Raw genomic sequence first — 26,469 nt, forward strand, 5'->3', positions numbered from 1 at the left:
TCTTTCCTCTGTGGTTAATAAGTATTAGTCCTAAAAGGGTAAAATAAGGGAAAAGAAATGTAATTTTTTAAAATTTCAATTTAGCCAAAGTTGTTCTCCAATGTAATAAGGAGGTTAAACGCTGCAATATAGAAATTTAGAATTACTTTTGACTTTTAGATCTGAAGAAAAGAAGATTAATATTTCAAAAATAACTAAGAAAGCAACCTCATCTGATTAACAAGAAATTTGGAATTGATTCAGGCAAACCATTACCAAAAGCTTGCTATACAATTGGTTGACACCTATTTCCCAGCTATTTACCCTGAAGATGTTAACTCTAGACAGTCCTCTCATTCCTTTTAGAATTTGAATTATATTTCTTTGCTGGCACAGAAGTTAGAAGGTAGTAAACAAATCAATGCCAGTGATTTCATCATAAGTGCATATTAGATCTACATTTGGGGAGAGTCTTCAGACAGACTTATGTCTAAAAAACATAGTTGCAAGATCAGGCATAGAAAAATACTTATATAAAGAATTCATAATACTAATGCTTAGAAAATATGCTGCAACATTAGGAATAGTGTATTAGAGATAGCTTTTCTTCTTACATTACCTTAACTATAAATCTTTATACTATATTGAGAATTTTATTTATTGGGGAATTCACTTGTATGGCATATATCAAGTTTTCTTACACCTCACTTCATTTTTTTTTCTCATCAGAGAGATAAATGAAGATGTCCATGGACCTCTCTTCACCACTTCTAATATATTATTAGTTAGAAACACTTTTGATTAAGTGGTTCAGCTTGTAGTACAACTTTTAATTTGGGCTTTAATCTTTCAGTGGTGCCCTAGTTTGTTATTCAGCTCAAGGTTAGTGGAAAAATAAAATGCAGCAGTGATTTTTTCTTTCATTTTTAGTGTTTTCCCTGTATATAGTTAACTATGTCAAATTATTACGATGTTGTTTAGCTTCAAGACTGATCTGTTAACACATTTTATTTTACTTGGCTTTGTAGTAATAACATTATTTTCATAATGAGTATATGACTATTATAAACAACTTGAGCAATGCAGAAAAGACAAGAAATATGTTATAAATCACCCAGAAGGACTACCCGTAAATAACCAGTGCTTTTGGTAAACATCATTACCGACATTACTATATGCATATAGATTAAGTTCTCTAATTATTTTGTGAACGGATTCAAGCTAAATATGCTTGTGTGTTTCTAGTGATTCACTTCAAGGTTGTAGACACTCTGTCTCTAAAAGTGAAAGGCAAATAATTGACCTTGCTTCCTAAAATCTTTAGAACCTAGCATTTATATTGAATAAGGTTTGTCAAATTCACTAATTTAAAAAAAAGCTATAAATTGAGAAGAGAAAAATTAAACTGCTTTCCCAAGACACATACTAAATTTAAAAATCTTTTATTGCACATTCAAAATTTTAAAAATAAAGGTAACCAAACTATTTCTTCCAAACTTCTTGAGTAGTGAAAATTGAGAGAACAATAGATATAGTAGCTTATTCTTTGTTTTTTTTGTTTGTTTGTTTGTTTCCTTGCTTGTTTTAAATGTCTATTATATTGTTAATATTTTTTAAAGTTTACTTTCACAAAAGCCCTATATGTAGAAAGAGTGTTCAGGAGTATGCAAAGGCTACTTTCAGAAGCATTAGCTTTCTGTTTTTCTTCTTATCCAATGGGAAAATAATTATATAGATATAGATATAATGTGTGTTTAATAATGTATGTATATATGTATATGTGAATAATGTGTGTATATATGTATGTGTAATATATGTGTTATTTATTTATTTATTTATTTATTTATTCCTGGCCAGAGTAGAAATTGCTTCATAACTGCAATACCTCAGTCACTAAATTATGTTATGTTAAACAAAATACACGTAATCAAATAAAAAACTCTCAGAGTTTGTATATCTTGACTTTGCTATGTAATAAACCTTATGAATATGAGTGTCCACGGGAAAGAGTTGGTTTTTCGAATCACTTGACTACTGCTAAGAAACTATTTCTGCTAAAAAGATAAAGTAAAATAAAATAAAATAAAAGTTCCAAGAACCAATTGAGCATCCTGAAAGTTCTTTAAGCTGCTTTATTCTTAATCATGGATTTTTCTAGCATCAATATTTCTTTTGTATCCTCCTCCTACTAAGTGGTAATCTGTGTTGTTAGGTGCACTGGTCTGGGCACATAATAAATTAATATGAACATTTGGTTGGCTTTTTATTTTCTAACTAATAAGAAAATTTGAGATGACCCAACAGGGTGATTTGAAAACTTGGTCCAATGAAGTTAACATTTTTCTTATTGGTCAGAGAAGGCAATTAGGCACCAAATCGGATGAATTAGTGTGACCTCCTGCTGTGCTTTTTTGAGAAATATTTTAATGTATTTTCATGGCTAAATGAAAAGAGTATTGTGATCAGTTTGCCACATCTACTATGCTGGAAAAAAAAACTTAACAAAAATATACTCGCTTTCTAAGTGCACTTGTGTTCCAGGTCCTCTGCTCTAGGAGGCTCACACAACACTCACTAACATGCTTTGAATTTAGGAGGATAATGGTGGGTTCTTTAGGCACGTCTATATGTTGGCTTGGAAGAGTGCATTGTAAAATACAGTGCCAACACAGGCATGCAAATAAGTGTTATTTGTGTTATTTAGTATTAGTAAATACTAAAATCCAACTCATTTAAAGTTTTTTTTTAAAGAAAATACAATTTGTAATGACATTAAGGGTAAAGCAAAGAAAAATGTGATGGAAAGACAGTTTCAGTAATGAAAACTCTTTCAGTGTCACTTGAGCACTTATCAGAAATAAGGAACAAGATAGTCAAGTAAATGAGAAGGAAAAAAAGACTATAATATGTTTTAATAGTTATTTTTCTAACTTTGGATTACAACTGAATGGCCATTAACAATAAAGAAGAAATGGTCTTATAATAAGTAAATCCTTGATTTTCATTTTTTACCTAGCTGGGAGAAGAATGTACAGCTATTACTGGAGTGAGCATCCTTTGGAAGTCAGAAACTGAATGAATGAAAGACTTCCATCTTTCTAATGAACAAAGTAGCAGAAAAATTTTGGTGATGAAATAGAAGAAGAGATACAAATATTACATTTGCATGCCAAGTCCCTGCTTTCAAGCATTGTCAGGAATTGGTGCACCACAGCTGAAGTAAATTTATTCCTTATATTTCTAACTTCATCAGGAAAATTCAAGGGAGTTCAATTGTATATAGAAGTATTTGAATAAAATTTATAAACATTTATAAGTGTTGTGGATTTAAAGGTGAAGAATCATTTTATATCTTTATGTTAGTGTTCTCATAATATTGACCCAAACAAATGTATACTTGATAGGTTAAATAATAGTTTAGACTAGCCAACATATCCATAATAAGTAGCAGGTTTCTAAGAATTCATATAAATAATATATGAGTTAACCATAATTTATTTTTTTAAAGTTTGCTTTCATTTTAATTATGCATAGCAAAGACTGTATATGAGCTATGTGTATATTTCAAAGAAAAATAATGAAACAAACTCCCTCCTTTAACTGTGGCTCTGCTTAAGAAATTAGAATTTGTGGATTAGGGCATGGATGAAATAAGTGTTGAGAATTAAGGAGTGCACTTGTGAAGATCTGGTGATGTATGGAATTGTTAAATTATGGTATTGTACACCTGAAACTAATATAATACTCTATGTTAGCTAACAGGAATTAAAATAAAAACTTTGAAAATTAAAATTAAAGAAATTAGAATATTAATGTTTTTGAAGCTCTATAAGCCCTTCCTTCTACCTGCACCATTCCACAGGGCTGGGACTAACATGAAGCAAATGAGACTTTTGCTTCAAGCCCAAAGTTAAAGAGACCCCAAAAACTCAGTAATCCAGGGAACACCTGGGTGTCTCAGTTGTTTAAGCCTCAGACTCTTGATTTTGGCTCAGGTCATTATCTCAGGTTTGTGAGTGCAATCCCCCATATTGGAGCTCCATATCAGGTCCCACCGAGCATGGAGCCTGCTTAAGATTCTCTCTCTCTCTCTCCCTCTCTTTCTGCCCCTCCCCCCACATGTGTTTTCTCTCATACACTCTCTCCTCTCAAAAAACAAAAAAAACAAACCCAGCAATCAAGATAAATAATATTTTAATGCAATATTTTATAATAATCTAAATTGAAGAAAAAAATTCATGATGAAAAAGATACCAAATTTATTTATTTATTTACTTACTTACTTACTTACTTATTTTAGTGTTCAACGATTCATTAGTTGTGTATATCCATCACCTGGTTATCTCATCCCCTACTAACCCTCAGTTTGTCTCCCAGAGTCCAGAGTCTCTCACAGTTTGTCTGTCTCTGATTTCTTCCAATTCAGTTTTTGCTCCCTTCCCTTGTGGTCCTCCATGCTATTCCTTGCATTCCACATATGAGTGAAACCAGATGATAATTGTCTTTCTCTGCTTGACTAACTTCACTTAGCATAATCCCCTTCAGTTCCATTCATGTTGCACAGTTGGTGGATATTCATCCTTTCTGATGGCTGAGAAATATTCCATATTTTTAAATACAGTATCAGTGAAAATGAAAATTTAAAAAAAGTTAGTAATTCTGATTCCTTTTTATAAAAAAATATTTATGACAAAAATTAGAATTTGTATTAATTGTGTTTTCATGTTTCTTTAGAGCTGTTTCTCATTGTCAGTACTATTGACATTTGCTTTGGAAAATTCTTTGTGATGGGGGCTGTCCTGTGCATTGTAGGAGGTTTAGCCCCATCCCTGATGTCTATCAAGTTTTGAATCTAATATAAATAGATTCTAAATAGAATCTAATATAAATAGGACCATATGTTTTTTTCATTTTTTTTTACTTCAAATGATGTTTTTCAAATTCAAGCATGTACAGTATTTTTTTAATTTTTTTAAACAATTTTTTAAAAAGATTTTATTTATTTATATGACAGAGATCACAAGTAGGCAGAGAGGCAGACAGAGAGTGAGGGGAAGCAGGATCCCTGCAGAGCAGAGAGCCTGATGTGGGGCTTGATCCCAGGGCCCCAAGACCATGGACCTGAGCTAAAGGCAGAGACTCCAACCCACTGAGACACCCAGGTGCCCCAAAAGCATGTACAGTATTAATCATATGTACCTCAAGTTAATTAGACATTCTAGTGTCAATGGACAATTGGGTTGTTTCTCGTATTTACTACAAACAAGGCTACTTTGGACATTCTTACATGCTTCTTGATGAATATCTATGCAAAACCATATGTATAAGTATATTCATACATATACTTAAGACGTTTTTGATGTGCATGTTGCAAAGATTTCTAGAAATCTCACTTGTTCAATTTCTTCATAGGATTTTTCTCTATTTTAATGAATACAAATTGTATTTTTGTTTACTTTCGTGACATTGACAAATATCTGAATAAAGTTCCTGAAAAAAAGTGAAATTAAAATATAAAAGTTTTAATTTCCACATATGCAGATCTACACTGGAATTTTGAAGAAGAAAAAAATTGTTGTGTTTGGCAGCAAGAAAGCATTTGGAGAAAGGGTAGGACATATTTTAAAATTAGAATATGGAATTGGCTTCTATCCACATTGTGCAACATTAGAAGTCCACTTCTCTATCCAAAATATCTCATCCAGCACTTGACCATTTCTCTGGAGTTGCCCAAATCTTAAACTCCTAGAGATATTCCTGGGGTTAAATGCCTGAGATGGAAATCTCAGAGAACAACATGGTCAGGGACCTGCATGTACAATGTAACAACATCCACACTAGACTTGTCTTAGCACTGAAAGGACTCTGTTTAATGTCTTAGCTATAAGTTGTCAAAAAGAGACTAATGAGAAAAGGATGATGAAGGAATTCTTGGTATAGAAACGCTGCATTTCAACAGCTCTGTCCAATTTGTGACTCTTAATGAAAGCTACTTTGTTGCAGCGGGACTGTAGAATTTTATTTAGGCAGGCCATGTGTTAGGTGACAATATGAAAGCCATGCCTACAGCCAATTTCCCTAAATGGAAGCAAATTTCCCAATAAGAATTAATAGTAAATGAAGGAGGTAGTAGGATGTCATTGATATTTGTAAACGGGAATTTCCATACTTTTCTAGCCTTAACAGTATAGTTTACATACTTAAAGATTACGTAAGTTAAAATAGAAATCAAAATGAAGTACTCTGATAAACTCCTTCAAAATAAACATAAGGTTACACTGTAAAATGTATTCCTTTTACACATATGCAAGTCCTATTGATGAATTTGATGAAGATGTACTTCTTTTACAGCTAGTGGTGGATAATTTGGGGGTTGGTGTAGGGAAATAGGGAGCCAAGCATATAGACACAGAATTTTCTTCCCCAGAAATATGCTGCAAATGTAAACACCACAACAGGGAGTAAAGATATGCTTTTAAGCTTGCATAATTTCAGTAAGTATTCAAAGTATGATAAAAATTAAGTAAAAAGGGATAATTTAAGAAATCCTTTGGTATATGGAAGGAGAGATTAAACACTAAGGCAGCAGAATTTTATTGGTATTTTGGTAACAATGAAGTGTTACAATATTTCTTGTGCTCCTAGACTCAGGATTTCAAAGCAAAACATAGTTGGCTAAATAATGTAAAGCCTTAATTTGGAAAAAAGAAACTTGTGCTATTCTCAAGTGAAATAAATAAGATCAGCATTAAACAGGGTGTATTAGAGAGATGCAAACTGATTTAGCAAAAAAAATTCCAATGCTTTCATGGTTTAACATAATGAAAGATCATATCTCGTTCTCTTAACAATCTTTTTAACAGATGGCTTTCCTCAGGTACACGACCCCCAGTCCTCTGTCTTGAGTCTGTCTGCCACCCTGAGAGACTTCAAGGTCCTCTGCAACCCCCCTGCAGACAAGGAAAGAGAACATGCAGAGACTTCTTAAAAGCCAGGCCTTGAGGGAACAGACATTATTTGTATTCAAAGCTTGCTTCCTCTCTGAAGCCTCTTCTGATTCTCCTGGGCCATGAACATCTCTATGTTCTCAGCATTCCCAGAGTACTTTGTTTATAACTTTATTTATTTGTCATGTTGTTTTGCCTAATTTACCTTCTCAATCCTCATCTTGATACATCTGGTTCCAACACCTATCAAACCGCCTTTAGCTGGTTCTCTTTGAACAACACATACATACATACATACATACATACATACATACAATTTCAGTTTATTTTTATAATATCAATTTGGGCCATTTACATAATGTATGTTTTTTCTATATAAAAATCTCATCTGATCATCATACCAGTCCCTAAATTTGTTTGTTATTCATGTTTTAACAAAAAGGAAATGAAGCTGAGAGATTGTAAGTACTGCTCAATTTTCCTAAGTAGTGGAGACTAAATTTGAAGTCAATACACACTAAACTTTGTTTTATCACAAAATAATTGACTGAAACCTCAAAAATGTATTAAAGATTGTCTAAAGCATCACTTCTGACTCCCTAAGCCTATTTCCACCTACCTCTCAGAGAACTACCTAACCTGTGAGGAAAGAAACTACCAGCATCAGCAAGGTATTTTGAATCTGCCTTCTCTGATGGTGGTGTCAGTTGGACTAAAAGATGTACACATGTAGGGACACCTGGGTGGATCAACCAGAGAAGCGTCTGCCTCATGCTCAGGTCATGTTCTCCAGGAGTAGGGATGGAGCCTCAGGTCCAGCTTCTGGCTCAATAGGCATCCTGCTCAGTAGGGAGTCTGCTTCTCTCTCTCACTCTCTCTCTCTCTCTGCCTCTCCCCACTGCTTGTTGTTTCTCTCTCTCAAATAAATAAATAAACTCTTAAAAAAAAGAAAGATATACACGTATAGCTTTATCCATGGAAGGCATATTTGAAATGCCTTATGAGGTTCTCTTCAAAAGGCGAGGGAAAAAATTAAATACCAACTAAAGGGGGAAAGACTGACTCTTTAAAAAATACTATACTCAGTCTCGGGATTTTCAGTCCCAGAAGCTAATTTGGGACATCTTGGTTACTTCAGTGACATTTTTAAAGTCTCCTTTCAAGAGACAAATTTAGTGTTATGTATTTTTTGAAGTACATAGAAACCTAAGTGCTATTTTTTAATACCAGGACATATTGTTGAGAAGCTTATGGATTTAGAAATACTTTGATAGTGCCATCTAGTGAATACAATACAGAAATCCAAGTAAAAATAAATCTGTTTTGTTAAAAACATGTGCAGTAGCATTTTTCATGATACAAAGATTTTTCTTTCTAAGGTACCAAAGGTGTATTATCACTTGAAAACTTGTTTTAACGTGTCTTTCTTTGTTATGCATTTAATAGATTTTTAAAAGCCAGACAACAATATAAAGGATAACTATTATAAAATGGTGGTTGAACTTACACTGTGTGCAACATTTTAGTAATAACTTCATTGCATTCCTGAGAGAGCTGTCTGAGATAAATAGCTCTGTCATACACAGCTGCTGGCATTCCTTGATATTCTCAGACATGAAATCACTCAAGCCATGTGGGAAAGGAAGAGTAGGATACAAAAGTGGGCTCATTGATCCTGTGGGTGAAGTCTTACGGGACTCTGGCAAGTTCAGCCGTGAAAACACTGTCTGCCTCTTGACAAGAACAAGATTATAAAATGCTTTGAACAGAGGATATCAATGGTGACCTGGATTATAGGGAACGGATTACAGTACAAATCCAGAGAAAGCTTCAGGGATTACAAGCACTTATTTTCCATGCAATGTTGAATGATAGTATATCTCATTATTGTTTTTGATTAAATAGCTGAAGCGTTTAAACTAAAGGAATATATTTTTAGTATGATGAGTAGTGAAATTTTCTCTATCAAGCACTCCCTGCAAAATGAAAATAGAATCAGTTAAAATTTTATCTTTAATGCTGTCTTCATACTAACCTGATTTCACAGAACATAAATGTTTTCCTCTTATGGTCTAACAACCTTTCTTCAGCATCCTTTACCTCTTGTATAAGATCTTTGCCCATACAGTTATTGTCAGCTGTTACCTGCTGATAAATTCAGATACCCCAATATCAATTTCATGTATTCCTTTCATGGAAAGGAACATTCTTTCATGGCCTCCTTTCTCCAGCCTACTGTTGCCTTTGCCTCCCCAAACAAGCTACTCCTAGAGTAATCTATGAAGTCTCCTTGATCAATGGCTCATGGCCATATTAAGTGAGAATCAGAGCTGTCAAAACTTTTGAAGTTATCAATGGGAGAATAGTATCAAGAACAAATTGAACACTGGCTACTAGAGAGAATAAGCAAGCTCATTCCACTGGTCACTGTCCTCTAAATGATGTGTAGCCTTGCCCCACAGCAGCTATTCCTTAAATTTCATCTCGAAGCATAATTGTACTTGCCAAGTGGGCTGCCGCATCTTCAGTGGGTTGATCTCAAGTGTTCTGCATCATCTCAGTTGGCAGCGAGGGAGCGGCAGAAGATCTGATGGAGTTTTTCCTTTCAGCATATTTATTGACACTTGCCTGTATGATGCATCACTGTTTCATCCAGGGTCCCCTGTTCAACAACTGCAGGTCCCAGGGTTGCTGTACATGACCAGCTGCATATTTTGAATTTAGAAAATCATCTTGGAAATAAAGTTTTACTCTAGCTCGTGCATGAAATATTTCATCATTATAGATTTGTCCTCAACTGCATTTGTCCTTGAAGATGCATTATTTTTCTTTGTTTGGGAACTTTGGGTTTTTGCCTTTGAAGCACTCTTCAGGCACTTAATCAAAGGATGTTATTTCTGTTACTATGAACTTCTATTTCCTCCACAGACAGTATTATAATAAAAATAAAAGAAATAAAGAAATTGCTCACCCCAGGGCATTCAGCTGTTTCCATTTTTCATTTTCACTGTTCTCCTCTTTCCTTAGATGTATTAAATGGAGAGATAATTGTATTCATATAGTAATTACACAATTCTTTTCTGTGTCTTTCACATAAATTATACCAGTAAATCTTGTTATGTGTATGCTTCTCATCATTTTTGCTTATTATGGCTATCTAGCTCAGTTTTGTGGAATCATCTACTTTGTTTAGCATTAGCTCTGAACTTGTAAATTTCAAAAAAAAAAAAAAAATCACAACCACAATTTGAGTACTCAGTTCAGGGTGGGAGTTATAGTAATAGTTATATATATCTAAACATATAATGTATATAACATAATAGGATTGAGAATCTCTATCACCTTATCATCATATGAGTAACCCCACTGACATCTCATAGAGAGTAGAAATAGATGAAAATTTCCTTGGCTTTTTTCCCTTTCCCCAAGAACTGGAAGACATTGATATTGTCTTGTAAGTGGTTAATATAATATCTAAAACATACTAATATAATTACAAATTTATGGAGAATCAGTAACTTATTCCCATATGATTTGGATATCTAATAAAGTGCTTCAATTATATTTTCATTTCATCTCTCTTTCTTTTCTCACTTTTATCTGAGCTCTTCAACATTTTTTTTTCCTCTCCTCTGTGTAACTTTGGGAAGCAACCTATATAGGTAGGATTCACCAGTGGGTATTACTTTCTCAAATGGCAATTGACAAATCTCCAATAATGTAAGTTGTAAAGGGTACTCCATAGTTTCCACAATTATATTTTAATGGCTGACATAAATATGATCTGAATTGGTAATCCACTGGATACTTATTTGGGTTTTTAAAAATTAATTTTGTTTGTTAATTTTTACTAGAATTTTTACATAGATAAACTTTTTCATTTTTTGTAATTTTTTTCTTTTCTTTTATTTCTTTTTCTTTTATTACAAGTTTACTAGACCAAGGATTTGGATGTTATGTTGGTTCTTGATAATGACTGCTATAGTGCTTTCCAAGGAAATTGTACTTATTTGCTATAATCACAACAAAAGCACCAGATTGATCACAAATTTCTGACCTTTAATACTTTTTAATTTGGAATGAATAAACTTATAGATCCCATTTTGGAAATACAAAAACGTGGAAAACATTTTCCTCGTTTCGTTCCTACTTGCATGTCCGCACTTTCCATTATTGTTCATTCTCTTTGAAGGACTTTTGTTTCATCATTTTCTTTAAGTAAGCAAAATAATGAAAGGGATGAGATCAGCAGCTTGCTGTACTACTGTAAAATTAAACCCAAATAATGTCACATAGTACAAAAATAAAGTCAGTTAGAAAAGTAATAACAACTTTAAAAAATAACTAAAAAACTAAGTATCAATTGTCTATCAATGTTATTGAACCCAGTTTTATGCAAAAGTGCAGGGGCATGAGGGGGGAAAATAGATTGATTTGATGTGACTACCCTAATGGCTCATTATCAAATTGTCTAAATGAAAAAAATTTGATTGTCACTAATTTGAGCAAAAGTAGATGAGAATGGAATGGATTGGCCATCACATTGTCTCCAAAGAAGGCTTATAAATTTTATTTTTCATTTTTAAAAATTTAGTTTAATATAAATTGGGTATAAACAGCTGATCAGTGGATCTGTGTTTTCATAGTTTTTTTCTGTCTGGATCTTTACTTTCTTTCGAATACTTGCTCTTATTACAGACTCTGTAAAAGCAGACTCCATACTTAAAGCAGTGCTGTCTGTCTTCTTGGCATATGGTATGCAACAGAACTCTATAAAAAATATTTTAGTTATACAGCTTCTAGTAGAAGAAAAATATCCTGAACTGGAGCATCCATAAAACTTTTAAACATGAAAGTCAGATTATGCCTTAGAAAAACAGGTAAAACCAAGTAGTGTTCTAAGTTGGAACAACTGAAATCTTAGCTTTTCATATCAGTTTGTTTTGACACCTTTTCCAGTACGCGGTGTCTGTTGCATAATAAATATATGGTCTGGTAGGATAAAAGCTGTCTACATTCTTTGCAGCTGGTGCAATGTGCCGTGGTGCCTTGTCATCACCTGCCCACATTTAATTAATAAGCATCTGTTTCATTTTTACATTTACTCAAGATAGTGGCTTGATTTTGTATTCTTGATTCTCTACTTATTTCTGGTAATAAAAAAGACTTTCTCTTTTTTATTCCTTCCCAAACAGCTTATGTTGACAAAAATTCAGGGCATGTTTGTTAAATTAGTAGGGAAACAGACAATGCCAAAGAGATTTGTAGTCCTAGAAATTAAAAGATGAAATAACTTGTGGATAAAACAACAGCAAATTGGGTTGTATTTTAAGTCTTCACAATTTCTCTTCCTGTTCAAGTGGTTTTAGTTTTTTATTACACTACCAGATGCAGTGGATCAAAAAATAGCTTGCGATAAATTACAAGAAAACACAGTTGTTTCCCAGGAAAGATGTTAACAACAAAAGTCCCCGTTAAATAGGTTTTTGTGGTGGTTACTCCCGGGAGCCAAGGACTTTACAGCCTGGAGCTATATTTAAGGTAATGATTGACAACTTCTGATTCTCTATTTATGTTGTGCATATACAGGTCTTGTAGGGAAATGTTAATAATGCAAAGCTTCTCCAAGGAATCAATTCCAAATGTGTGGAGATTGATATACTGTTGATTGTAATAACATAGGTAAATTATTTTTTTCTTTTTTAAAAACAGGTTTTTTTGTTTTGTTTTGCTTTTTTGTCTCCATACAAGAAGTAATAACTTCTAAGTTTGTGTATCCAAGTAGAACTCTGCTGTGATCAAGACCTAAACACACAAATCTACCTACTAGATAATACTATCTAGATATTGCACATATATTTCAACATTTGTGCCTAAAACTCAGATCATCTTTGCCTCAAAAATCTGTTCCTTATCTCTGCCTTAGTTAACTGATTTCTAATTCTTCATGGCCTGAAACAAGAAAATTAAGAGAACTGTTCCAATACTTTGTAGATCCAATGATTTTCCTAGTTCCATAAATTTTAATTTCAAAAATATATCATCTTCATCATTTTCTTATTTTTCTGTTCATTCTCATGAATGATAGCCTCAAACCTAGCTCTGTTCCTACTTCCCTCTAACATGCTGTATGCATTACCAATCGTGTGGTTTTCTAAAAGTTAAGTCCATTGCTAGATGGTTTTGCTTGAGAATTCCAGGTGATTACCCAGTACCGTCAGAAAAAAAGGCACATATTCCTTGGAGTGTGAGCCCAACATCTTTTAGTCTGGCATTTACTAATATATCCTGTGTTCTTTCCTACTAGCTGATTTCCATGAACCTTGAACCTCAGAAAAGCCAACCCTCTTCTAATTTCCTAAACATGCCGTGATTTTTCATTTCCCTTTAACTTCACATGTGCTGTTTCTTTTCCCAGGAGCATGGCTCACCTTTGTGCTTGCAAACTTCTACTTTCTCTTTAAGACACAATTAAAGCTTCATAAACTCTCTGATGCACTTCTGGTGTTTTCTGAGTAATTAACACTTTTTTTTTCTTATAAAACTATTCGTGGGAGGCACCCAGGGAGTACTCAGTCTGTTGACTTTGGACTCAGTAATGATCTCAGATTCATGAGATGGAGCCCTCATTGAGCTCTGCTCCGAGCATGGAGCCTCCTTAGGATTCTCTCTCTCCCCCCTCTCTCTGTCCCTTTTCCTTATGCCCCCTTCATGCTCTCTTTCTAAAACAACAACAACAACAAAAACTATTAGTGGAATTATTAATTTATGTACATATGATTTCCCTACTTGACTGGAAGTTTGCTGTGAGCATACTGATATCTAATTCATCTTTGTTTTTGCAGTCGGTGCCTAGGATAGGAAAGGCATGTGTAATTCTATTGGCATCCATTGGATACATGAAAGACGGAACATACACGAATAATACAACTAACCCTAATTTATAAATTGTATAATTGCATGTCATTTCAGTTAATTATAAAATTGTTTAAAAATTCTTGATATGTGTGGAGTCAGGTTAAATACCAATGACCATATAATCATAATTTGCACTAAAACATGAGTTTTGCTTCAGTTCTAAAACTAAAGCAAAAATGTGACCACAAAATGTAATGTTTGGCATTTGCATTGTTTTAAAATACCTGACTGTGGGGAACCTTGGTGGCTCAGTTGGTTAAGTGACTGCCTTTGCCTCAGATTATGATCCCAGAGTCACCAGATCTAGTCCCACATCAGGCTCCCAGATCCATGGGGAGTCTGCTTCTCCCTCTGATCTTCTCCCTCTCATACCTTCGTTCTCTCTCTCTAATAAATAAATAAAATATTTTTTAAAATAAATAAAATGAAATAAAATACCTGACTGCTATAAAGTGTCAATGTTCATTATACTACTTAAGCTTAAAGTCATTATATATTTTGTGGTGTTAGAAAAAAACTCTTTTTGGAAAAAAAAAACATTAAAGATAATCTCTAGACCACAGACAAGCAAAATTTAGTATTAAAAATGTTATTAACTTGATAAAATTTGTAGTTATAGATATAAAGAAAATATAAGTAAATTAATTAAAACATAAATAAATATAGCATATGGGCAATGGGCTATAAAAACAAATACAGAGCTTCTTGAAAATAATATAAAACTTAGCAGAGCTGTTGAAAGAAAAATGCAATTGTGAAATTCAAAGTAATAATTTTTATTAAAATATTTGTTTAAAAAATTATTATTATTTATTATTTTCATTATTAAAAACATTATCCAGGGGCACGTGGGTGGCTCATTTGGTTTCAGTGCAGGTCATGATTTCAGGGCCTCACGTGGGGCTACCCGCTTAGCTGGGAGTCTGCCTGAGAGTTCTCTCTCTCTCCCTCTGCCCCTTCCTCTGATCATTCTCTGTCTCCCTCTGAAATAAATAAATAAATCCTAAAAAAAAAAAAAAAAAAAAATCATCCAGGAAAGGAACTATAGTAGAGATGGTGCTTCAGAGATTGTAATATAAGTAACATAATTTTGGAGACAAGTCCTGGGTTTGTCCCATAACTGTATGCATTCTCTGCTTTGGGGAGATAAAGTAGTTTATTTGGCATGAATAGACATACTTTAAATTTGACAGTAGATTTTTGATAAAATTAAATGTATTAAGTGTTAACTTTGTGGCATATACACTCTGTTCTTCTTAGGTTGCAGAAAATGTTTGCAGTAAGACAGTCTGGAGCGGTCATCTTTTTTAGGTTATCGTCAATCTTGCCTTTGTCATAGTCATGCACAACATTACTTGAATAGAAAAAAATTGAGTCTAAATTTATGAATCAGAACAAATGTTATGTTCTCCATATTTATTATATGAAACCTATCATCTCAATTTATCTGCTTATTCAACAAATAGTTAAGGCCAGCCAAGTAGACGCAAGCCAAATGAGGCACTAAAAACAAAGCAGTGAGTGAGATCCTTTCTTAAACAGGAGTATATAACTTAGTTTGCAGGTATCTGAATTTTTCTAGTATTTTAAAGTGTTATGATATGATAGGGATACTCTGAAACTGAGTTGACCAAGACTGAGTTGATCTAATACAACATATACAATGGGACAAGCAGCAAAGCCAAAGAGTCATTCATGTAAAGGGTGGAATTTCTATGCAGCTGCTGTACATAATGGAAAAGAAGGGGCATTCCAAAAAACTAGGAAGAAATTTCAAATCTCAGAGAGGTCAAGTCCTGCAAAATGAAGGCATGGGGTGTTACCAGGAAAAGACCTAGAAAGCCAGAGATTCAACCGCAATAACACAAGCTGGTAAATTGGAAATATGCTCACCCTAATCTAGAACAATTTTACTTTTTTCACTATGTTATTGAGAGTTCGGGGAGGAAGAGGATGCATTTGAGTTTGCAGATTTTGCCATCACATTCTACAAATGAGTGAGACAGGGATAGAAATGATAGAATTATTTTCAACTGAGCGCCTATAAATTTGTTTTCTCCACTCTTGATAATTTGTGAGTTAGCAAAATAGCAGTGTGATCTGTTAGCTTAGGTTGAACTCATCTATTTTAATTATATGTTATTACCAAACTAGACTGAGACATTTATATTATGGGGTGATTCTGTACCATCACAGACATATATAAAAACAATTTTTTTCCGGAAGATGGCGCCGAAAGCTAAGAAGCAAGCCCCTGCCCCTCCCAAAGCCTAAGCCAAAGCAAAGGCTTTGAAAGCCAAAAAAGCGGTGCTGAAAGGCGTCCACAGTCACAAAAAAAAGAAGATCCGCACATCACCTACGTTCCCACGACCCAAGACTCTGCGTCTCTGAAGGCAACCCAAATACCCTCGAAAGAGCGCCCCCAGGAGAAACAAGCTTGACCACTATGCCATCCTCAAGTCCCCCCTGACTACTGAGTCAGCCCTGAAGAAAATAGAAGACAACAACACACTTGTGCTCATTGTGAATGTCAAGGCCAACAAGCACCAGATCACACAGGCTGTGAAGAAGCTCTATGACATTGATGTAGCCAAGGTCAACACCTTAATCAGGCCTGATGGAGAGAAGAAGGCATACCTTCGGCTGGCCCCTGACTATGATGCTTTGGATGTTGCCAACAAAATTGGGATCATCTAAAACTTAGTCCAGCTGGCTAAATCTAAATACAGTTTTTTCGTGATAAAAAAAAAAAAAACAATTTTTTCCCATTTTAGTTTTGTGCATATACCAAAGATAATTGTTGATAGTGAGAGGAAGAATCTTTTTCCCATTAGGGAACTGTGGTTCTTAACGTACTAGAATAAGTGATAGAATTCTGTATCCGTAGAGCGTGGCCAGTCCCTTGTCTGTAAATAACTACATGCCTGTCAGTAAAAGCGATTCTCAAGTCTGAAATAGGTAATAGGGATTAAAGAGTATACTTATCATGATGATCTCTGAGTAACATAGAGATTTGTTGAATCACTATATTGTACACCTGAAGCTAACACTGTATATTAACTATATTGGAATTAAAATAAACATAATGTCATTGATAATGTCCCAAAACCTCCAAAACCTGCTATATACCCAGAGCTAACAACCATAATATAAAATATCTATAAATCTAGCATTAGTTGGTGTTACATTTATTTTCTTTGAACCCTGAGAAAGCTAGTTAATTTTAAGCAGCTTTTAACTTATTGATAAGTGATTTGCTGAGTACCTTTTATGTGAGGGCCCCCAAGCTGTAAGGCAAAAACCAATAGTACATAGACTATTCCCTCTAAAATCTCACAATCCACATATAGGAAATGGAAGATAGTACATAGGAGCTAGATTTTCAGGAACTCAGGAACTCACTTGGGTTTGAGTCAACAGTATCTCTCCACTCTGGTGTTCTAAACAAATTAAAAGTCATCTTCCAAAATATCCTGAAATTATATGTACACATATATATAGATGCATATACACAGAGATAAATGGATAGATTTCAGAGGTTGAAAACAATTTCTCTTAGGTTAGATTGCCCGTAAAAGATTAAAATGTGACATATATTAGCATAGAATTAGCACATATTATCTCTTCACTTGTATGTACATATATCCATGTGAATTCTTGGAAGTAGACAGCCAGGTGCTATAGCATTTAACTCTCAGAATGGCAATTTGAATCAGGCAATCGAAGGAAAATTTGAATAACTATACATGTTTTAAAAAGAAATATAAATCATCATGAAAGCAACATTTTAAAAATGCTTAATTGTCTCTTCATTTTATTTAGCATCATTTCTAAAGCCAGTCCTGTATTTAAATTGTAGCACCTGCAGTGGAAAGGGGACCCAGATTCAGCTCCTACCAAAAGCTGGAATCTGTTCAATTACTTGAATGACGTATTGTCAGCAGCCACTGTTTGAATCGTCTAGTGGTAGAGAAGCTTCTACTTTCTAAGGAAGCTGGGATGGTATGGCTTGATTGTGGGAACATTCTTTTTATAATGAGCCAAAAGTCTTTTTGTAAACTCAGCCTGGGGAGGCTGTGGCTTTGTCCTCAGAAGTATCATATATTTCACTAAATTCATTTCAATAGAAAAGGACTAAAATTTTGAGAAATGTTGTCATTTCCGTCATGCATCTTCTCTTTCCCAGTCTAAAAATCCTATCTTTATTCAAAAACACATTTACTTCTCTCACTGTCTGGGCTTCTTTCACCTGGGTCCTTATCATTTGGCCAAAATCTGTCGGGAAACATACTGCCCAGAAATTGAATTTCAGTATTGCTCTTTACTGGCTTGAAGACTAACGCAAAACTATTTAATCTCCAAGTGTAAGTATTAAATATTATATCACTCACATCAGAAAAATAAGGAAAATACACACTTAACTCCTAAAGTATTTGTGAGAATTCAGTGATGACCTGTGAAGAGTCCCTACTTAACTGCCTCATACTTACTGGGATCTCTCTATTTCTGTATCCTACATTGTGTCCTTGATTAGAAAATAAAATAATAGGGGCTGATGTCTAAAACTTCCCAGTAGATGAGAGAAGAGTGGTAGGTAGTATCACAGGAGTATGTCAGACCTTCCATAAATATCCATCTGTCCATATTGATTATTTATAAGCTTATGCCATCATTATGTATAGATTTTTTGGGAAGGTGGGAATAGGAAAAATTTGATTCATGGGTAATAAATATCATATGTTAGAAATAACTAATCATACACAAGAAATAGAGTTCCTGAGGCCATATATTTGTTTTAAGAAATAAACAAGGATCTGTGTAACATAAGGCAAATAGGAACCAGTTCAGATAGAGCATATTGTAAGCAGTGCATTGATTTTAAGAAGTTTCAGAACCTGGGGGTGCCTCGGTGGTTCAGTCAATTAAGTCTCTGACTCTGGATTTCAGCTCAGGTCATGATCTCAGGGTCATGAGACTGAGCCCCATGTCAGGCTCCACAGTGAGGGCGGAGCCTGCTTGGGATTCTCTCTCATTGTCCTTCTCCATCTGCCCCCTCCCCACTCCCACACTGTCTCCCTCTCTCTAAAAATAAATAAATAAACAGATAAACAAATAAATAAAAATTAAAAAGAAGTTCCAGGGGTGCCTAGGTGGCTCAGTTGGTTAAGTGGCTGCCTTCAGCTCAAGTTATGATCTCAAGATCCTGGGATCGAGCCCTGAGTTGGGCTCCACAGTCAGTGGAGAGTCTGCTTCTCTTGCTCCCTCTCCCGCTGCTCCTACCCCTGTGCTTATTCTCTCTCTCTCTCTCTCTCTCAAATAAATTAATAAAATCTTAAAAAAAAGAAAGTCCCAGAACCTTAACTCTGCTATAAAATGAAAGAGGTTTTTAAAGGCTAGAAAAGGAAGAGGAGGAGGAAGAGCAGGTGGAAAGAATGGGGAAAATGATAGGTCTGTGTTGGTATCTTACTTCAATATAATGGATTACCTTCTTTTAACTCTGTGGACTTTATTTAGCTAAATTTGAACCAATCAATTTTAAGGACAATTGTGAATTATAAACAATGATCAGTTGAACATATATGCCACACTGTATATTACATTTGCAATTATAACATTCAAACTGATTTTGAAAAGAGACATATTGTTATAAGAGAAAAGAAATTGTCATTCATTAGACAGAATGAATTCATATAATTTACTTTTGCCATTTCAACATCTATTTTTCTACCTTTGAGAACTAAAGAGGCATATTAATCTACTGGAGAATAGACCTATTGTTAAGTAAACCTCTCCAGTTGTTTATCTGCTTTCAAAGTTTTGATTAAGCACCATCAGCGAAAATGAAATTTCATTTTATCCTTTCAATGTTTCCTTTGTCCTTGCCTCTAACAGTCCTGTAATGGATCTTGCCTCTCGTTTTTTCCAATTATGTCCATAATGCTAATGCCTTTAAGCATCAAATGTCCTGTGAATCTTTTCTGACCCACCTCTTCAGGCAATCATTACAACTTTCAGCTTCTATTACTGTACTCCATTTGTTAGAGCTGCTCATACTTGGCCATCAGTTGTAAGGTGCAGCCTGACTCTCTCTGCCTTTCAGGCACTAGCATTCATCCCTGACCACTATTCCTTTTGTGCTCAGCATATAATCTGATCAGTCAGCATTATGTACTTGAAATCATCATATTGAAAAATTATTACTAATTCTTTTTATGGATTTAATTTGTGAGAAGTCAATTCCTTCAAATATTTTTATTTTTAAGAAAAATTATATGTATCAATATGAGAGTGATATTTTTAACATAACATATTCATTAAAGGCAAGATAATTTCTTTTATTCAATTAACAAATTAAAGATATATAGATAGAAGAAACAATTTTAAAAGAGTGAATTATCCATAAGTGTCAAGTAAGTTCCAATATTTTTGAGATTAAGAAACAGAATTTATATTCCATTGGAAGGTTAGGTAATATTTTATTGATATTCCGAGATGTCTTAAGCTTCTCTGGGTTTTTTTTTTTTTTAAGATTTTATTTATTTATTTGACAGAGAGAAATTACAAGTACACTGAGAGGCAGGCAGAGAGAGAGAGAGAGAAGGAAGCAGGCTCCCTGCTGAGCAGAGAGCCCCATGCAGGACTCGATCCCAGGACCCTGAGATCATGACCTGAGCCGAAGGCAGCGGCTTAACCCACTGAGCCACCCAGGCGCCCCGCTTCTCTGGGTTTTTTGTTATCGTTGTTGTTCTTTGCTTATCTTGGTCTTCTCTCCAGTTGTTGTTTCTCTACTTTCTCTATGCCTTCTTTATAGACCCATTCCTACCATGGCCCACTAGGTTTCTGATGAAAAATTCTTTACCATAAACTACAGGTTTCAGTTTACCACTTATCTCCCCTGTAAGTATTCAGGTGTCTACTCTTCCTGAAACTTCTCCCAAAACAAAGACTATTGACTGGTGAAATTCATTCTTACATTCCTGTATTTCTCTGTGTCAAATTGTATCAAATGGGAAGATCACTAATTCCTTCAACGGGCTGATTTCCTCAGTGTAACAATGAAGCCATAGCATCCCTTATTTTTTACAGAGATAAATTTCCCTATAGAAAATGAAGCATGAATTTGTCTAATGTAAAACTATGAAATTATGGAGAGTATAATGCCTCCTATGGCATTGCTCAGGCAGTTTTAATGTCCTGTCAGAGAAAGGGATGCAGGTCTATCAAATATTCTCCTGTGAGAATCCATTCATATCTTCAACTTACATGGCTGCTATCATATCTTAAACCTGTTTTAATTCCCACCCAGTTTTCTTAATGGCTAGATTTTCATTAGATCCTGTGTTTTATCAAAGGTTAAAATAAGTCATCCTAAATGGAACGCATTGAAAGAAAGAAAAAAGAAAAAAATATATATCAGGCTAGAGCCTAGTGTGGTAGTGGGGCAGGAGGAGAGTGCAACCATTCAACTTCACATGCTTAGCTCTTTGGCAACACACTGCAAGTTTTATTTCTGTTCCTGTATGCATGTGTGGTTCCTTACATTTTGATCATAAGGTGCCTAACATAATATGTTATATTCAGATTGTTGACTGGGTTTTTCTTATTTTTAATATAAATTTTTCCTTTAAGGCATTTGCTTTGCATGCAGTACAGGTATGATACTACTTATTGCCATAGATTAACATTTACATCTTTTCTAATGGGAGGTGATAAGACATTAAAGGGTACCCAGAATTTACAAAGAGAGGTAATAGAAATTCTGTTTTCTCTGGAATGTTCTGGTCATCTAGGAATGGATTTAAGAGCCATAGTAGCAGCAACTAACACTCACAGTGGTTTTTGCCAGCATGCTGTAAACACTTTATATGTAGCTACTAATTTAACTACTAAAGTAGAACTTTATGAGGGAGGTGCTCTTATCAGCTCCATTTTCATGTGATGAAATTGAGATATACCAGTGCTAAGTGCCTTTTCCAAGGTTTCAAGTAGGAAATGAGGGAGCCAGAGTGAAGAAGTGTTTCTACAAAGAATATTTTCTAGAATCTGAACAAAATAATGTGATTCTAAAATGTAGATCCTTCATTTCCTTTTTACTCAATGTACTAAATTACTCTACAGAGGAACTGAATAAGGTGTGATCTTTTGTGAAAGCAATTTGACAAAGAAAGGTCTGTAGATACTAGAATGAATTTACAAAGGGGTAGCTGACAAAATTCACATTGACAAGACCTAGTTGGCAATACAAATTCTAAATGACCCTTAAATAAGTTATTTTATATGCATCAAAGGATATATATAGCTCTCTAGAGTTCTGAATACATTTAGGTATATCATTTCAGAATCTTTATACCAGTGAGAGGACAATCCAGGCACTAGTTACTCTTGCTTAAATGTTGTGCTTCAAGCTTGTAACTCATATAACTGGTATTGTGAAGTATTTACTCAATTTCAGAATCACCAACCTATGATGAATATGCTATATTAAAAAATAGTGCTTTACCCCACCTCTAAATTATGCCCTTGCTCTGATCATTTCTCTTCATAGTATCTTCAAAGACGTTGAAGACTTTGTAACTGACACTATTTTAATCTCTACACTGGGTTTACAAAACTTAGAGGCAAATTGTGATCCTCAGCTAACTAAGGCTAGACAATAATTGTATAACTTGTATGTTGGTATAAGTCATGATTATTGAAGTATGTTTTTCACAGAGTAAAGTTCACCATTTTAGGCTATATATTTTAGTTATTATTTTTTTAAGATTTTATTTATTTATTTGAGAGAGAGAGAGAGAGCATGAGCCATGTGGAGGAATAAATGGAGAGATTTAAAGAGAAGCAGAATCCCTGCTGAGCAGGCAACCAGATGCAGAACTTGATCCCAGGACCTGAAGTTCATGACCTTGAGCCAAAGGCAGACACTTAACTGACTGAACCATAGAGGTGCTCCATAATTTAGTTATTTTTGATGAATGTACACACTTATAGAAAAACTACTATAATCAAGGTAGAATATATTTTTATCTTCCCACAGAGTTCTCTTCTTGCTCTTTTGTAGTAAATCCTCTATCTCCACACCCAGCCTTTGGCAACCACTGATTTGATTTCTATCACTGCTTTGAGTTTTAACAATATCATAAAAATGGAAGCTTACAAGCAGACTTTCATGTCTGGCTACTTTCATTTAAGATAATACTTTGGAGATTCATCCATGTTATTGCATGTATAAGTAGTTTGTCCCATTTCATTTCTGAGTTGAATTTTGTTGTATACATTTATTGCTATTAGGCCAGCAGATACATGAAGAAATGCTCAACATCACTCAGCATCAGGGAAATACAAATCAAAGCCACAATAAGATAAAACCTCATACTGGTCAGAATGGCTAAAATCAACAACTTGGGAAACAACAGATGTTGGCAATGATGTGGAGAAATGGAAACCTTCTTACACCATCGATGGAAATGCAAACTGGCACAGCCACTCTAGAAAACAGTATGGAGGTTCCTCAAAAAGTTAAAAATAGAGCTACCCTCTGACCTAGCACTTGCATTATTTGGTATTTATCCAAAGGATAAAAACACAGTGATTCAAAGGAGCACATGCACCCCAAGGTTTATAATAACAATGCCCACAATAGCTAAGCTATGGAAAGAGCCTAGATGTCCATCAACAGATGAATTGATAAAGAATAAGGTATATTATATGCAATGGAATATTTCTCAGCCATCAAAAAGAATGAAGTCAGTCAGATAAAGACAAAACTATACAATTTCACTCATATGTAGAATTTAAGGGGAAAAAAAAAAAAAACAAAAAAACAGATGACCATAGAGGAAGGAGGGGAAAAATAAAATAAAATGAATATTGAGAGTGAGGCAAACCATAAATGATGCTGAACCTTTGGAAACAAATTAAGGATTGTTGGGGGGAAGGGGAGAGGTGGAGGGATAATTGGGCAATGGGCATTAAGGAGGGCACTTGATGTAATGAGCACTAGGTGTTATATGCAATTGATGAAACACAAAATTCTACCTCTGAAACAAATTTTTGAAAAAAGATACTAGTTGAGAGTTGCTTTCTACACATTTTCATTACATTGCGTTAAATGTATGGCACTTTCCTTATACTTCTACACAGATTTGAGAACATTTCTAACTTCATTAAAGAAGATGTTGAAAAAAAAATTGTTAACAGAATGAAGAGGATAAATGGAGAAGCACTGGGGAAAGAGGAAAGAATGACAATAAAAGTCTAAAGTTACTATACTGGAGACTACTTCTAGCTTTCCAAAATTATATTTTGGCAAAACTCTTGTTTTGAATACTAATTGTATGTGATTATCTTGTTTTAGAAGTATTTTGGAGAAAGAAGGAAAAATAACTATAGGTAAATTGGATTTGCAGCTAATTGCCTTTGTTCTAAATTTGAACATAGCAATAATTAATTATTTTAACAATTAAAATGGACAGGTCTGTAACAGCTGATTAAACATAGAATTTTATGACCTCTTTTTTTTTCATTTAGCTTTCTTTTCTTCTTTTGCCCATAATAGTGCCAAACTATTGATTATTTTAAAGTAGTAGAAGCATGTTTCTTTTTTAGTATAAAAAAGAATTCCTTAAATTATTTTCCTAAACTTTCCTTCAGATACCCCATATATTTCCAAAATAAGAGACTCTGCTATAATAAGAAATACAAATGGAGTTTTAAAAAGAAAATCTGTATAAGATTATGGGCTTCCTGAAAGGACTCTTAAATGCATTCATAAACACAGTTTCTTGACATTTTAAAGCCGATAACAACCCCCATTTCTATATGCTTTCACAATATCTTGCCAATACTTAAAAGTGTCATTATTTTTTCCTGCTTTACATTTGTTTGCCTTATGACAATTAATATGTTCACATGACAGTACTTTATTTAATTTTCTGCTCCTCCCGCCCAGGTAATCACCAAGTATATAAATGCTAATCTTCTTCTTCTGAGCCTAGCACATACATACTCCTTAGATCTTAAGATATAATCTAGGTGAGATTAAATCTTCAAATCATAAACTGAAGTAAGAATTTAAAACAAAACAAAAGTGCGGTGTAAAGCAATTCAAGTTTTAAAAAAGAAGAAAAACAAACAGAGAGACACACAAAAACCAAAGTCTCTGAAGAATGATGATCATTTAACAGTGAAAGTTCACCAGAGGAGAAAGTAGGGGATTGAAGAGTATCTCTGAAAATAGTCAAAGCTTTTTTGGTTAAAGGTACCTTTTGATTAAGAAACAGAATTGACCTATACTGTAACAAGATGATTTTGGAGTTTATGTGAGGGAAAGGGAAAGTACTTGCATAATAGAAAAGGGATTTTTATGGTGCTTTGGGAGTCCAATTCCATGAACTCACGAAATAAGGTAAATTTCTCTCTGTTTAGAAAGCTTTAGGCTCTTGTCCGTAAACGTAGACTTCCAGATCCCCATTGTACCATTTTGTTCCCGCGTTTCTAAAACCCTCATTAACATTGCTTTCAGGTTAAGCTTATTTGTGTATTGGGATTCTTAGAAAGCAGTTATCTCCCTATAGCTGAACTATTCCTGCTCAAACATGTGTTGCCATGATCTCAGGGCAAGGTTAGGATTTGGAAGTTGGTGATAAATAAAGAACACCTGGCTCAATGTCTCAGGTTATCTTATGTAAATTTACCCAGTTTGAGAGCCCATATCATTTGAATGGGAAATATTTTGCCCAAAGTGGTATTACTTTTTTCCTTTTGAAACCAACACAAGTTTTTAGTCTATGGTCTATAAGGCTTGTACGCTTTATCAGGAGTATTGCTTATACAACAAATATTTTTAACTTTTATTTTTTCTAAATCATGACCTTGCCAACAGCTTGATATTACCCCAGTGATTTGCTACTAGACAGAAATAAAGAAGAAATTTCTGTTGCACTAAGGTTATGTTTCTGCTCCACCAGGTTGTGGAAATTTGTTACAGCAGCCATAAGAAACAGATACAGGATGCTACATGGTAACCTCACAAGCAGTAATATGAGCTATATTTACTCAATGAGATATTCCAGAAATATCTTGTTTTTTTAAGAGTATATATTTGTCTATTCAAAAACAAAAACAGGGGCGCCTGGGTGGCTCAGTGGGTTAAAGCCTCTGCCTTCTGCTCAGGTCATGATCCCAGGGTCCTGGGATTGAGCCCCACATCAGGCTTTCTGCTCAGCAGGGAGCCTGATCCCCCCGCCCCCCCCCCTGCCTCTCTGACTACTTGTGATCTCTCTCTGTCAGAAACAAAAACAAAAGCTGACTTACCAAGTAAGGGTGATCATTACTTGATGCTTTTCATAAAGCCTATCTTTAGTAAGAGCCACCTGTCTTCAGTAATTACACCATCTTGCTTCAAGGTATGAAATCTTTTTCTCTACCCCATTGAATCTGAGCTGGATTTATGACTTGGTTTAATTTATAAAATTCTACAAAGATTATAGCATAACCTTAAAAGGTGTTAAAGCATCCAATCTTGACTCTTTCTACCCTAACACCCTCATGTGAAAAAGCCTAGCTTCCTTGAGAATTGAAGACTCATGAAGAGAGAAACACACCAATACAAACTCCACACCTGTAT

The 26,469-nt window shown here is 34.4% G+C and overlaps 1 protein-coding gene and 1 pseudogene across 4 annotated transcripts in view; both read left to right on the top strand.

Moving 5' to 3' along the window:
* The window catches only part of PTPRD (protein tyrosine phosphatase receptor type D), a 2,315,363-nt gene that overhangs the window by 416,845 nt on the left and 1,872,049 nt on the right, over positions 1-26,469 (top strand). The window lies entirely within an intron of this gene.
* On the top strand, positions 16,071-16,926 carry LOC131812988 (large ribosomal subunit protein uL23-like; annotated as a pseudogene).

This window comes from Mustela lutreola, chromosome 12 (assembly GCF_030435805.1).
Source record: "Mustela lutreola isolate mMusLut2 chromosome 12, mMusLut2.pri, whole genome shotgun sequence".
NCBI lineage: Eukaryota > Metazoa > Chordata > Mammalia > Carnivora > Mustelidae > Mustela > Mustela lutreola.